General features: G+C 42.4%; 1 protein-coding gene across 3 annotated transcripts in view; it reads right to left on the bottom strand.

Moving 5' to 3' along the window:
- NCAN (neurocan) overlaps positions 1 to 16,800 on the bottom strand; it is a 350,580-nt gene that overhangs the window by 113,212 nt on the left and 220,568 nt on the right. The window lies entirely within an intron of this gene.

Raw genomic sequence — 16,800 nt, 5'->3', positions numbered from 1 at the left:
GGCCAGTCTCCTGCAAGGCAGTGAGAACCGTGTTGGCTCTAACTTCAAGCCAGAGCCCCTAAGGGATGGTGAAGGAGCGCGGCATGAAGGGCTCCTGCCCTGAAGTCAACCTTAACAGCACCGCCGCCAGGGGGGTGAGAAGGGACATGCCGGGAGTCGGGTGGACCCGCTTTTCTTCTAAATCTTTAGAAAAAATGAAAAATCAAAAAAGGATGCATGTGTGTGTGTGATCCTCCTGACACAAAGAATGAAACTGGCTAGGACTGGCTAGCAGGGGGTGTATATGCTAGGAGGGAGGAGCTACACGTTTTGAGTGTAGTAACTTTGTGTGTCCTCCGGGGGCAGTAGCTATACACCCATGGTCTGGGTCTCCCATAGGAACGATAAAGAAAATATGAATAACATTATGCTATTGCAAATCATTTATTCGCCCCATATTACAAACGATGGAATCCATGGAACCAATTCCGAGCTGGGATCACGTGAACAAATATTTGTGCATCATAATATACGTCACGTAGGGGTATCTTCTTATAACTCATGAATAAATATGGTCATTTAATTTGTCGTCACAGATAGGATCATTTATTCGATCGCATGTAATTTGTATATACTGTATGTCTTAGTTATATTTAATGATTGATTAAGCCTTGTTCTCCCTTACCCTCTACCCTAATTTTTCCTTCCTCCTGTCTCTGTTTCCCCAATTAAATTACACGACTTTCCACAGCCCAACCTTCCCTACATCATTCCCATCCCTATCTTATACCTAACCCTTAATAGAAGCTTTAAGATATAGCCTTTTGTTATCTATGCTGTATTCAATCATATTCAACTATGAAATAGTATCAAATTCCTCCTCCCCTTTCCCCTTTTTAATTATAGAAAATAAAAATATTTTAAAACAAAGACAATATTATCCTTAAATGTTTATTTGCAATACTGACTAATTCTCTTCAGTACTGTGGTTCCTGTATGGTCCACAGGCTGATGATGACTTATAAATTCCAGTATCTCCCAGTATTTCTGATTATGAATTTTTGTACTGCTCGTGGTTCTGCTGATGAATTTATGTACTGCTGGTGGCTCTGATGATGAATTTCTGTACTGCTGGTGGTTCTTATGATGTACTTCTGTACTGCTGGTGGTTCTGATGATATTTTTTCCATAATGCTGGTAATTCTGATAATCAATTTCTATACTGATGGTGGTTCTGGTGAAATATTTCTGGTCCTCTGATGGTTTTGTTGATGTATTCCTGTGCTGTTAGTAGTTCTGATCCTGTACACATGTAACAATTCATAGCTTATGTTTACATGGTACAGGGCTATGTTAACAAAGTATTGTGCCATCTGACAAGTTAAGGGTCATTATGTTTTTATTTATGTTAGGAGCATTAAAGGAGTTGTCCAAATTTGTGGTCACTCATGTGACTCCAAACTTCTGAATTCTCACAGTGCGCACACTGCACGCCGTCAGGATTCTCTGGTGCCGGTGGTGAGAGTGGGAGGTCACAAAACCGGAAGTATGCAATTTGCATGCATGCTGTAATGTACCAGCTAAACATGCATGGCGTTGCTTGATGAAAATGAATTGAGTGTTTAGTTGGAATGTGGCCAGAAGTATACAAAATTGCATACTTGGGCTCACATGGTCACATCCACTCTACCCACTAGCAAGTGTACGTGCTATGAGAATTCAAAAGCCTGCAGTCACCTAGAGTGACTGCAGACTTTCATGTCAAACCTGAACAAGCCCTTTAATTATAAAATTAAGCAGTGTAGCCCTATCTTAACTGTGTGTAATATACTCAATGTCAGGATTCATCTTTGCTTGCTCATTCCAGCAGTCACCACATGGCCACTCTACTCATGTGAGATTTTCATATTGACAACTAGCTTTTCTTCCTGCTTCTCTCAGTTTTTTACTGAACATTGAGAGAATTATGAAAAGCAGCTTGTCAGTACGTGACTAAGGGGCACTTTGCACACTATGACATCGCAAGCCGATGCTGCGATGCTGTGCACGATAGTCCCCGCCCCCGTCGCAGCTGCGATATCATGGTGATAGCTGCCGTAGCGAACATTATTGCTACGGCAGCTTCACATGCACTCACCTGCCCTGTGACGTCGCTCTGGCTGGCGAACCGCCTCCTTATTAAGGGAGCGGGTCATGCGGCGTCATAGCGACATCAGGCAGGCGGCCAATAGAAGCGGAGGGGCGGAGATGAGCTGGACGTAAACATCCCGCCCACCTCCTTCCTTCCGCATAGCTGGTGGGACGCAGGTAGGAGATGTTCCTCAGTCCTGCGGCTTCACACACAGCGATGTGTGCTGCCGCAGGAACGAGGAACAACATCGTAACATCGGTATTTCCCAATTAATGGAAATGACCAACGCTACAGCGATGATACGATTACGACGCTTTTGCGCTCGTTAATCGCATCATAAAGGCTTTACACACTACGATGTCGAGAGCGACGCCGGATGTGCGTCACTTTCGATTTGACCCCACCGACATAGCACCTGCGATGTCGTAGTGTGCAAAGTGCCCCTAAGTGTGCAAACTGGCTATGAATGAGGGGTCAGATGATGACTATTCAAACTACTTGGGAATGGGGGGGGGCACCAAACTGCATTTTGTCCCAGGTATCAGAAAGCCTCAATATACCTCTGACTATGTAATACTATTGCTGAGTCATAGCCTTATATTTCTGTGGCAATAAAGTTAAGTAGTAATTGACACAGGCATGGTGTGAATATTATACCTGGCTTTTGGATTTGGCTATGCTTTCACCCTCAATATAGATCTCCCTGTTTAAAATGCCTCTATTCAGAATCCCATTGGCTGTAAAAAGCAGGTGCTTTCACCTCTGATATAATGGATCTTATTGCTATGGGCCTGTTATAACTAAAATCTCATATATCTGTCCCTCCATTCCTGATTGATGAAGGTTAAGGCCAGACTTACACATACTGTATTCCCATAAAAATGGAAAAGAGTCCATCTTCCTGACACTAATTTCAAGCCTGAATGCCCCTGTCCCCTCTTGATATCAACCCCCCTTTTTCGTCTGATGAATGGGTCTCATTTAATCAATGACCACTCCACAATAACAAAGAGATTAGGTGGACGTGTTTATTAAAGAACTTGTCAACGTTTCTGCCCAAAGCTAGATGTTTGCCCGGGACAATTAATCGCCACTCGTGCTTGGAAACATAACTGACAGTTTGTGAATACAGTAGCCCATTAAATCGCCGCTTAATAGTTGTCCTTGCAACGGTATAATATATGTGTAGCATATGTGAGTAAGAGAAGAATAGGAAATTGGATTATTATTCTCTTCAACACCCATTATAGTTTTAAAGGTACAGGAGTAGGATGAGGGTATTTTCCTCCAGAACTGACATGTATATGAAAAGGAAATAGGGAATGTTACCGTGTTCACTATATGTAACCATCCGTGTTATGTACACATATAATTAAGGTCTAACTACACACACAAAAAATGTTTTATCCGAAAATATGCAAATATTCAATGGGCGGACCAGATTGCTGCATTTATTATGTTTATGCTAGAGCTATTGAGACAATGAAGGGGAGTGTAGAACAGAATGATTTCTGGATGTTCTAAAGCCATTAACATAGAAAAAAAAAAATAAAAAAAATGTTGATGCTATTTATTTTGCTGTAAACAGTCGAGGGCAGTACCATTGGGGAAGTACCATAGATAATGAATGGAGCAGTGGCCGAGCATGTACACCACCACTCCGTTTAGGCCTTGTTCTCAGGTTCTAGAGCCCCAATCTCAGGATCACTGGACAACTATCAACAACAACCATCAACCATTAACGTGCTTTTTTTATATATATATATATATATATATAAAAATAACCCTTTAAATGATCTCAGATACTGTATCTCATTAGATACTAAAGTGAGCACAATTTGTATAGTTAAGCCAATTATGATATATCTTCAAAAATTAGCCTAAAGGCCCCGTTACACGCAACGACGTATCTAACGATATATCGCCGGGGTCACAGATTCCGTGATGCACATCCGCCACCGTTAGCGACGTCGTTTTGTGTGACACCAAAGAGCGGCCGTTAACGATACTCACCAAATGGTCCATCTTTGACACGTCATTCATTTTCAAAAAATCGTTGGTTGTTGAGGACACTGGTTGTTCGTCGTTCCCGAGGCAGCACACATCGCTATGTGTCACACCTCGGGAACGTCAAACTACAGCGTACCTGTGTCCTCAACGAGCACCGAGGTGGGAGTGACGGAGATGCGGCTGCTCTCCGCCCCTCCCCTTCTATTGGCGGCCCGCTCTGTGACGTCGTTGTGACGTCAAACAAACCTCCCCCTTTCAGGGGAGGTTGTTCACTGCCCACAGCGACGTTGTTAGGGAGGGCTGTACGTGTGAAACGGACAAGCGAGATTGTGCGCCACGGGCAGCGATTTGCCTGTGATGCACAAACGACGGGGGCGGGTGCCATCGCTAGTGATGTCGCTCCGTGTAAAGCCCCCTTAAGGGTATGCTCATAAGAGGCGTTTTTAATGCGATTTTTATGCAGAATATTTGGAGTGTAAAATAAGCTGAAGTTTACAATACTTTGCGGTGCTTTTCACCCATTCAAATCAGTAAGTAAAAACAATGCAAAAAACAAAAAAAGTTTTTGGAGCAGGAAAAAGATATTGCAAAAATTGAATGTGTACATACTCTAAGGTAAACTCCACATAGCATTTTTGGCTGTTTTTCTGACTTATAAAAGCAGCTCTAGGCACGTCTTTCCACTTTCACTCACTACTACTGACTTCTGTAGACTGACTGCTGTCCCCTCCCACCAGGTTGTGCAGTCCCCTGGTCTGGCTCCGCCCTCTTGGTAGCCATCCCCTTGTGTCCGACTAGCCAATTACTCCTGGTGTGGAGTGGTAACTAGAATTTTAGTGTTTCTAGTTGTTGATGGCACTGGTGTGCCAGGTCCCTGGGGGAAGGCCCGGCATCCCTGTGAGGATGCAGTTCCTAGTGGTGCCCTAAGTGGCTCAGGGGCGCTACACATGAATGAGCTTTGTATAGTGCTGGCGATGACAACAGCTCTTGTAAGTCATGTTATCACACTCACATGGGTGATAATATGCTAAGTGGGCCGACTAATCAGGGGAAACTTACACCCCATCGACTAGTCAAGGGGGTCATTTGCATATCATTAACGGAATTTAGAAATACTTTTTCTAAAGATCTGTGCAATGTAATAAAGGGACTGGGAGGGAATTTAGATAGGTAGACACAACTGCTGGTTGTTCTGGGGTCATGGGGGACCGGGCAGGTTCCCTTCAAACACTTTTTCGGACATTGTTCAGAAGGAGGTATAGCCTAAAAAGAAACATGACTTGGAGGAAAGGAAGTATAGTCTGAAATGCGAAAACTGTGCAAAAATATTGCTACAATTAATTTGTACAATGTACAGTTGACTAGTTGTTAGACTTGACATGACATCACTTCCAACAATGAAAATTGTATAGATACAACTGAGAAGGGATTAAAAAATATAAACAGTGAGAATATATAGGTGATGAGTAAACATTATATGTGCAAAAAATAAATTAGTGGAGTGGTTCTTTAAAGGGAACCTTTCATGTCCAGAGAAACTATTCATTTGTAGATATGTAATTAATCTGCAGGTAAATACACATTCAAATATTGTCTGTCTGGCTTACTGGTGCAGCCACAGGGAGAATATGAATTTATATCCTTCCTGCAGCTGCTCGTATCTAGTCATGGGGCGGGGTCAAGGGAATGGTTAGAGTCAAGACTCACTATACAGTGAGTATGATTGCAAACACTCTGACTGACAGTCTGCTCAGCACATACACACTGCACACAAACGCTGCAGAACAAGCTGTCAATCAATGTGCCGGGGAGTGATTACAGCCATACTCACTGAATAGTGAGCAATGACTACAACATCTCCCTGACTGTAAACGACCAGCTGCAGGGAGGATATAATTTTATTGTTTCTCTTTGCAGACGCTGCTCAAGTAAGGCAGGCATAATTTTAATGTGATTTACCTGCGGATTATCTCCATATCTGCAGGTAAGTAACGTTTCTAGACATAACTTCCCACTAACTGCTAAGTGTTAATAAACTGCTAGTACGCCTGTCTGAACTACTCATTATCTTTAAACACTGTACACACTCGCTATAAACTCATTACAGCAAATGTAAGTAATGTCAGAGTCACCATTTCCCAACCCCATACATCATTTTTGTAATTTTTCATGCTTTGTAATTGCAAAATAAACCTACTGGCACATTAAACATTTAAGTTAACATAGTCATCAGTGCGTGCGATAACACTTGGGACCGACTTAAGTAAAAATATGGAAACCTGCAGATGAATATTGCAGATGGCTGCTCTTGCAGGAGAAAATCTCCACCCATTACCACTGTGGATGTAACGGAAGCCACCAGAGAGAGGTTGGCTGGGAGCAGTGGGCTGTGGGCAACGCTGGTTAGAGACAGAACTGCAGAAAGTTCATTATGGGGAGCCCAGGCTGTAATCAAAGCTGTGATTTCACTGCTAAATGAAGCTTGTAACAAGGGATAAAAGCAATTCATCTGCACACAGGAGGGACCTGAGAAACAGCACAGATTTCTAGTCACTTTACTAGTAAAAAGATATGGCCTTCGGAATTTAACCTGTTATAGTAATAGAGCATATGTAGAAACATCATCTGAATATGTAGCCATCTACTCGTGCATCTCAATAAATTAGAATAAAATCAAAAAGTTAATTTATTTCAGTAATTCAATACAAAAAGGGAAACACATTATGTAGAGTCATTACACACAGAGTGATCTATTTCAAGTGTTTCTTTCTGTTACTGTTGATGATTGCTATTTCCAATAGGTGGCGCTGCGCTAGAGTTTGTCTCCTTTACTGGAGAAACAATTTGAATATTTCCCAGAGGGGCGTGGCAGCTATAAGTCCCCTTACTTGAAAGCAGCCAGACTGGCTTGCAAAGTCTCCTTAAGGAGAATAGTGTTCCCCCGTGGTCCCCGCATAGCTTTCTCATGAGCCAGATCAGACACCCCATACTTTGCACTGACGAGGGGCAAGCACCCCAAAACACCGTGTTTGCAAATTGGGATTCTGATCTGGCAAATATCTTGAGTCATATTGCAAAGGATTGTTAAAAATCCACTTGTGACTTTTAGGATCGCTACTTCCAATAGGTGGCGCTGGGCTAGAGTTTGTCTCCTTTACTGGAGAGACAATTTGAATATTTCCCAGAGGGGCGTGGCAGCTATAAGTCCCCTTACTTGGCAGCCAGACTGGCTTGCAAAGTCTCCTTAAGGAGAATAGTGTTCCCCCGTGGTCCCCACATAGCTTTCTCATGAGCCAGATCAGACACCCCATACTTTGCACTGACGAGGGGCAAGCACCCCGAAACACCGTGTCTGCAAATTGGGATTCTGATCTGGTATATATCCTAAGTCATATTGCAAAGGATTGTTAAAAATCCACTTGTGACTTTTAGGATCGCTACTTCCAATAGGTGGCGCTGCGCTAGAGTTTGTCTCCTTTACTGGAGAGACAATTTGTTGATGATTAAGAAAGCCATGGAACCCATAGGGTTCAGGGGCGACATGACTAGAGGGAAGGGAAGGAGTGATGGGATTAATAAAAGGAAAAGTGGATTTGATGGATTTGTAGGATGCAGAATGGAATTGGATAGAATGAGGTGTCTTATTGGGGGGGTGTATATAAGGAGTAGGGGAGGTGTCATATTGGGGGGGAGTGTATATAAGGGGTAGGGGAGGTGTCTTATTGGGGGGTGTATATAAGGGGTACAGGAGGTTTCTTATTGTTAGGGTGTATATAAGGGGTAGGGGAGGTGTCTTACCTCCCTTGTCATTTCCAGACAGAGTCTGATCCCCGCCCACCCTCCCTTGGGGTTTTTTGAATTTAGCATAAAAAAAAAAAGAAGGGGGCAAAAGGGTCATGGGAATGTCCGCCTGAACGATTTGTTTGTCACAGCAGGGAGGTGGGGGGTAGGTCTGGTCCAGAGGCGGTTTGAGGGGAATGGTAACTGGACCGAGAGACGCTGTCTTGGTATGGTGGCTTTGGGTTCTGGGAAATTGCAGGAACGGAGTTCTGAAAAAGTTAGGAGGTATTAATCCGTGGGGTGATTATTACCTCATCTCTGGGTCGGTGTGTTGGGGCCAGGGATATTGGGGGTAATAAGTGTTTTTTCTGGACTGGGCCTACCCAGGATTATGTGTACGGTATTGGTTTTATTGTGTTACCTATTGTTAATTGTTGGGGTAGCCCGTTGGATGGCGGCCCTTTGTGTTAGAATGTAAACAATAGGTAATAAAGGCTGCCGTTTCCAATTTGAACCAAGTCGCATGCAGTCTGTGTTTTATTTACAAGCGGTTAATGGTGCGGTAACACAGGCATCACGACTGGAGAATCCTTCCTCAATGGTCATGGCTTACAGCCAATGAAAACCAAAAGTCATTATCTCAGAAAATTAGAATTTTACATAAGACCAAGTGAAAAAATGATATTTTTTAATCTATTAAATGAACTTTACAAAGTACAAACTTTAGGAGAGTGAATAGTTATGCATACTGAAATTTTCTGTTATTTTGTCCTATTTGTCACTTGCTTCACAATAAAATAAAAACTAAATGGCGGCACGGTGGCTCAGTGGTTAGCACTGCAGCCTTGCAGCACTGGGGTCCTGGGTTTAAATCCCACCAAGGACACCATCTGCAAGGAGTTTGTATATTCTCCCCATGTTTGCGTGGGTTTCTTCTGGTTTCCTCCCACACTCCAAAGACATACAGATAGGGACTCTAGATTATGAGCCCCAATGGGGACAGAGTTGCCAAAGTATGTAAAGCGCTGTGGAATTAATAGCGCTATATAAATGAATAAATATTAATTATTATGTTCATAGTTGTAGACTTGTCTTTTACATGAACTTATTAAACCCTCAAAAAAACAGGGACATTCCAGGTTGTGAGGTAGAAAATGCCAGGTGGGGTGAATACTTTCACAAAGAATTGTACATTCAAGTTTGTCACAATTTGTAGATTTTGACCAAAATTTATACCACAGACGCATTGGACCCAATGCATCAAAGCTTTTTCTCCACTATTCAGATGTATAAAGCTTTGAAATGATGCAAAAGTTTGCGAAACTGATGGCTGTGCTAAATGATGCAACGTTTGGCATTCTCATGCCATTTTCACCCAGCTCCAGTAAAGTGGGTGGATATGGGGCAGAATGGGGGCGAGGTGACAGCCGCTTATCAAATTTATGACGAGTGATGGCATTCGCTACACCACACATCTTACTCCAGCAGGGACTGGAGTAGGATTTGTGGTGGGGCACACACAGAGGTCTCGTCTGGTGCTCCTGATTCATGGAAAGGCACACTCCTCTTCACGAATTTGAAGGGTCTAACGCCAGCACATCTCCTGGTGTTTATGTGCCGCCCCTGCAGCGGTCGAACTGCTCGGATCCGGGGGTCTGAGGTGGCTCGGGGGTCTCCGGACCCGGGGGCTTGTGGCCAGTCAAATGAAAAGTGGTGTATTTACAAGGGATAAGAGTTTGTGACACCACCCGTGGTTCACGGTAAGGGGAGAACTGCCGATGGGAGTACCTGGGGGAGATGGAGTGGGGCAGCCAGATGATATTCCCTCCACTGGTAGGGGAGGCCCCGGGACTCTGGATGGTGGGATGCTGGTTGTAGGGGAGCGCAGGGCTGGTTGGAAGCAGGGGAGGACCATGTACTCACTCAGGCAGTGTCGGTGATGCTGCGGCCGCAAAGCAGACTCTGACAACAAGGTAAACCAAGTCTCTGGGTGCCGCTGCCCTCTTGGGGGAGCCCGTCCGGGTATCCATCCTCCATAGTACTACCGGGTGGTCCGGAGCTTGCCATCGTGCACAAATTAGAAGTGTTCTGGTGGCCCGTTGACGTAAAGCTGTCCGGGCCCCGCTCCCTACTTGTTGGTAGAGGAGCTCTTCTCTCAAAGGCTCACGCTTGGGATTTCTGTGGGCTGTGTGGGCTGGAAAGCCCTATCCCCCTTGTTGCGCTAGTGTCCCTGATCTCTGAGCTTCTTGGGGACAGTCCATAAAGTCACTATCCTCCGCAGGTTAATTGCCGGGTTGCCTGAAGCTACTCCCCAACCTAGGGTCCAGTACCCCGCCGTGATTTCGGTCCCAGACCGATTATTAGACTCGAGCTGCTGACCGTCCTCCAAGACTAGGTCTAGGCACCCAGCCTCAATACCCTGCGACCGGGTCTCCGACTCCTCGGGGCCCAGACCACCGTCTGCGACCCAACCGCTAACACCCAGAGAGCCACACGCTCCTCCAGCTCCTCACTTCTCGAAGGCCAACACTACTCTCCTCTACTACCCTCCCACCAGTCTGCCTGACCCCTAGGTGGGTGGCCCTATTCCAGCTCAGCAGCCCACTGGTGTGTCTGACAGGGTGTGGTGTGAGGTGTGGTTGGGATTTGGATGCGGATGGAGGCAATACTATAGGTTGGGAACCCAGAACCATAGGGGGTTGAGTCCTGCACTAAGAGATAAAGAGGGTGCAGTACCCTGTGACGCCCTGACTAGTCCAGGGGCGTCACATTTACAACCCCAGTATTGTTGTATCAGGCCCTTTATTTTTCATGTACTCCAATAGTGTATTACCAGGCTGAGATCTTCGAAACTATTTTTCAGTTTTCTTGTCTCTAATTTTAAAATGACTGCACTTTCTCTCTTTGTCATAGCTATAACAACCCATAACAGGTTTACAAAAATATTTTGAAGGCACTTTAGGAGATATAGGAGTAGAAAAAACAAAATTGTGAAGAAGTACTATTACTTTCAATGGTGATAATGTACATTATGAATTATGCGGAGCCATTATTGTAAGAGCACCTGGCAATGCACATAGTGAATCATGATGAAACAATGAATGGACTGGAAACTGCATATAATTTCTTTTTCTCTTAGGAAGAAAAAAGATTACGGTATATCAAATTAGGGAACACAATGCTTTAAATGAACTCTTCAGGCTTTAGTGACACATTAGTAGCATCAAGTTATCATTATGATAAACCAGTCAACCAGTCATAGTGACTATACTGTGCTATAGTGTTCTTTCAACTGTTTTGGATTTAAACAAAATTGCACCATTTACCATCTATGTCCTCTGGGTCCCACTGTCTATTGCTGGCTGAAAAATGAGTTAACTGAGATTCCATCAGTGAGCTTGTTTTCACAGTCTGATCAGAGAGAATTTAACTATTAAAGCTCTTTTTATGTGCTTTTGTCAGCTGATTTATGACCATAGACCACATAAAGTTAAATGTGCAGGGAAACAAAGAGCTTTAACCCCTTCATGACCCTATACGTCTTGGAAGGCAAATGCTTCCCGGCCAATGACGTATTGATAGATCCTCATGATCGTGCAGGCATTGGTACTGTGCCCACTGCGACCTCCACCAGGGACTAAACTTTCCTGACAGCCGAGCCCCGGCCCTCACAGCCAGGAACAGTGCCGCGCCATCCCTGGCTGTTTAACCCCCTAAATACTGCGTTCGATATTGAATGGTACCTAGTGGATTGGGAGATGGATTGTGTTCCCTCTCCCCTTCGATTGGGACCCCTGCAAACGGGATTCAGACAAAACTCTCAATGGAAAATTCACTGTAATGAGGCAGAGGGAGTCACTTTGAACTCCCGTCTGGCTTTTGGTGCGGCACTGTTCATATTTTCATTCCTCTTTTTAGACGTGCACAAAAGTGTGGTTTTTAACAGTTTCGTTCACTTTTGAAAAGATGGACGCTGAACAGAGGCCGAACAGAGGCCAAACAGAGTCCGGAGTAACTCTGCTGCCTCATTAGTGAATTGATTTGTTGGGGGTTTGGTTTCACCGAAATCACGTATTTCGGAGCTGTAGAAGAAAATCTTGATGTAAGTGCTCAGCATAGAGCACAGGATAAATGTGAACTGATCCAAAATGTTCTGTACCCAAATTGCCATCAAATAGCATTGAACTCAACCCACAAAAACACAACTTCCCACTCTGGTCTGTCATCTGTTAATGGAAATATATGGGGCTTCCCCATTACTGGTAACACAAAGGCTCTCAAAAAAGCTATGGCCCCCCACAAAAAAAGAAATACAGCAAAATCTGCTCCTCTAAATTCAAATGCTTCCCTCCATTCTGAGCCCAACAATGTGCTTAAACCACATTTAGCATCCAGATGTTTGGCATTATTGTAGTGAGGAGAGCCCGCTTAATTTACGGGGTGCAGGTTAACAGAAGCACAAGCTGGGCACAATGTATGGGCACTAGAATGTACTGGGCATGACATGGACTTCTTTGCAATTTTTTATTCTGCAACATTCACTGTGTTTGAATCTATGGGTGTTTTCCAGAGACTAAATAATCACTACACCTGTAGATGAATTCACAGAGGGGCGTAATCTCCAAAATGTGGTCAATTGAGGGGAATTCTTCTGTTTTGGCACTTAGGGGCTCTGCAAATGGAGTCTGCAAACTAATCTAGGAAAATCTGTGCTCCAAAAATCAAGTGGTGCTCATTCCCTCACGAGCCCTGTGGTGCAGCCAAACAGTACTGTACAGTCACTTGCCACGTTCAGGAGAAATTGTGCAACATATTATGGGCATTTTTTTTACCTATCACCCTTGTGAAAATTGGGAATTTGGGGTTAAAACAACATTTTAGTGGTAAAAATGTAATTATATTTTATTCCCCACCCAATTGTATAAAATTTTGTGACACATCTGTAGTGTCAATATGCTCACTGCACCCCTGGATAAATTAATTGAGGGGAGCAGTTTGTAAAATGATGTCTCTTGTGGGGGAAGGAAGGGTTCTGCTGTTATGGCACCTCAGGGGCTCTCCCAATGTGACATGACATCAGCAAACCATTTCAACTAAATCTGATCTCAAATATGGCGCTCCTTCCCTTCTGAGCTTTGTACGGTGCCTCAAAAGTAGTTTTCGACTACATATGGGGTATCGGGATACTCAGGAACAATTGTACAATAAATTGTATGGTGCATTATCTCCTGTTATCCTAGTGAATTTGAACAATTTGGGGTTAAAGCAACATTTTTGTGGTTAAAAATATATTTTTTCATTTTCAGGGCTCAACATTATAAAATTCTGTGAAGCACATGGGGGTTCAAGGTGCTCATTACACATTTAGATGGGGCCACTTTTGGGGGACCTCTACTGTTTAGACAGCTCAGGGGCTTTCCCAATGTGACATGGCACCCGCAAACCATTGCAACTAAATCTGAACTCAAATATGGCGCTCCTTCCCTTCTTCACTTGCACTGTGCCTCAAAAATAGTTTTCTATATAAAGATAAAGATAAGGGCTGCACACCAGTGACAGTGCAAGGGAAATAAATGTAAAGCAGAAACTGCTGTATGAATATTGACATGAAAAATCCAATAGCTATATGTAAAAATGAAAATATGACAATGGAATCTGCATAACTGCCATGAACATATGAATAAAGAGAAATTTAGCTATTGAATTGATCAATGCAACAGAGCCCCAACACCTTGTCACGGTATTCTTTTACGTTGGGGTCCCTAGCTAATGTGTGTCCTCTCTTGCAGTTAAAAAACTTACCGTGTATGGGAAGCTGAGACCCAGGCTACATATGTATAATGTGGACTGGCAATAGGTTTGGGTGGGGCTGGGTTCACAAACGAAAGACTACAACAGCAAGAGAGGACACACGTTGGCTAGGGACCCCAATGTAAGAGAATACCGTGACGAGGTGTTGGGGCTCTGTTGCATTGATCAATTCAATAGCTAAATTTCTCCTTCTTCTTAAAGTTCATGGCAGTTATGCAGATTCCATTGTCAGATTTTCATTCTTACATATAGCTATTGTATTCTTCATGTCAGTATTCATACAGCAGTTTCTGCTTTACATTTACTCCCGTTGCACTGTCACTGGTGTGCAGCCCTTCTCTTTATATAGTGAAGTTTTTTAGGGTTTTTGCACCCAGTTCAGACTTAGAATGGTGTTCCAGACGTTATTTCTTAATCAAAAATAGTTTTTGATCACATACTGTATATGGCACTGGCATACTCAGGAGAAATTGCACAACAAATTGTATGGTGCATTTGTTCCTGTTACCCTTGTGGAAATAAAAGATTTGGGGTTGAAGCAACAAATTTGTGATAAAAATATAATTTTTTATTGTCACAGCTCACCGTCATAAAATTCTTTGAAGCACCTGAGGTTCCAGGTGCTCATCAAACATCTAGATACATTTCTTGTGTGGTCTAGTTTCCAAAATAGGGTCACTTGTGGGGGAGTTCTACTGTTTAGGCAGATCAGGGGCTCTCTATACGCAACATGGTGTCCAGTAACGATTTCAAATTTTAATTTTGCATTCAAAAAGTCAAATGTCACTCCTTCCCGTTCGAGCCCTGCAAAGCACCCAAACAGTAGATGTCCACCACATAAAAGGTATCAGCGTACTCAGGAGGAATTAGATGGTACATTTTCTCCTGTTACCCTTTTGAAAATAAAAGATTTGGGGTTGAAGCAACAATTTTGTGGCAAAAATATATTTTTCTATTTCACAGCTCAATCTCATAAAATTCTGTGAAGCAGCAGAGGGTTCCAGCCTGGTGCTCAAAAACCATCAAAATGAATTCCTTCAGGGGTCTAGATTGTAAAATGGGGTCACTTATCGGGAAGCTAATTTGATTAGGCACCTCAGGGGCTCTCCAAACGTGATATGACGTCTACAATATATCCCAGACAATTATGCGCTCTAAAATTCAAATGGCGCTCCTAACCTTCCGAGCCCTGCCACATGCCGAAATAGTATAATTCCACTGCACATGGAGTATTTTCATACTCAGGAGAAATTGTACAAAAAAATTGAATAGTGCATTTTTCTCTTGTTAATCTTGTGAAAATATAAAATTTGGGATTAAAGTAACAATTTTGTGGGGAAAAAAGTAAAATGTTTATTTTTTCCTTCCACTTTCCTTTAGTTCCTATGAAGCACCTAAAGGGTTAATAAACTTCTTGGATGTGGTTTTGAGCAGTGTGAGGGGTGCAATTTTTAGAATGGTGGCACTTTTGGGTATTTTCTGGCACCTAGGCCTCTCAAATTCACTTCAATTGTGATGTGGTCCCTAAAAAAATGTTTTTTTTTTTAAATTTTGTTGGAAAAATGAGAAATTGCTGATATTCTTTTAACCCTTGTAACCTCCTAACAAAAAAAAATGATGTTTCAAAAATTGTGCTGATGTAGACATGTGGAAATGTTATTTATTAACTATTTTGTGTGACAACTATCTGGTTGAAGGGTATAAAAATTCAAAGTTTGAAAATTGTAAAATTTTCAACATTTTTTTTTAGATTTCCCATATTTTCACAAATAAAGGCAAATAATATTTCTCTAAATTTATCACTGGCATGAAGTACAATATGTCACGAAAAAACATTCTCAGAATCACTGGGACCGTTGAAGAATTCCAGAGTTATAATAACATAAAGTGACACTGATCAGAATTGGAAAAAATGGCCTGGTCATGAAGGTGAAAACAGGCTGGCGGTGAAGGGGATAAAATCAAACAATACCAAATTTTTTATGAAATGCTATTTATATAATGTGTTTTTAGCCTGGAATACATACATTTTAGTGAGAATTGGACAGCCACTTTAAATGTAATCGACCTATTGAAGACTTGCAGACTTCACAATAATAATGAGCAGTAAACTTATACTTAGTTTTCTTACATGATTTAGAAGGATTTTTAGAAAATGACAAATACATAAATGCCTCCTGCTCATCTGAACAAGAGTTGAATACAGAAAGTTCCACTCAAAGCAACTATGGGCTATCAAAATTTTCACTCTGCCTTATAGTAAACGTCATAAAATAAGACCCGAGATCCATTCTGATACAATCCATAATAATAGGGTTTCCATTAAAGTTGAGTGAGTACCTAACTATTCATACTCGCTATACTCATAACGAAAACTGTCTAATACGTATTCATTCAGAATACCATGTGCAATGCAATTCAATGGGGAAAACTCACAATGTAACGAGTGACCCGAATGCTGCACTATGTGCTACTCGCATGAATAGTACGACATTTGGGTTACTCATTACTTTGCGAGTTTTTCCCCATTGACTTGCATTGCACACGCTATTCACAATAAATACGCGAGTATTAGACAGTACTCATTATAAGTATATTAAGTATAAATAGTTACGTACTCGCTCAACTCTAGAGTCCAGAACTTTTCAAAGTTATCAAGGATAAAGGTATCATTATAAGAAAAGCAGTAAGTAATACTCATCACATGAAACCCCTGTCACTCCAGCTCCACTGCTTTGGGGGATTCTACTAGGACCAGAAGAGATGACGTCCCATCTATTAATCACCTGACTGCAGATACCAGTGATTGACTTCAGGATCAGGTGACTGATGGGCAGAATAGCATGACTTCCATCCTTGTTTTATAATGATCCCTTTCCTCTCCCAAATTTTGAGCAGTCCTGGAAAATCTCTTGAAGAAAGTAATGTATTATCTATATTTAATATCAAGTTTATAATAAATTAATAACATGTAAAAAGCATTGTTTAAAATTTTAGCAGTAAATAAATGATGATTTTATAATGCAGATTTTTTCTAGGCTTCCTGTGTTTAACATGCATAGTACTCATCTCCAGGGAGGAAGGAAACA

The sequence above is a fragment of the Anomaloglossus baeobatrachus genome, chromosome 1, assembly GCF_048569485.1.
Source record: "Anomaloglossus baeobatrachus isolate aAnoBae1 chromosome 1, aAnoBae1.hap1, whole genome shotgun sequence".
NCBI classification, from domain to species: domain Eukaryota; kingdom Metazoa; phylum Chordata; class Amphibia; order Anura; family Aromobatidae; genus Anomaloglossus; species Anomaloglossus baeobatrachus.
Note: the sequence above shows the minus strand (reverse complement) of the source record. Positions and strands in the feature narration are given on the sequence as shown.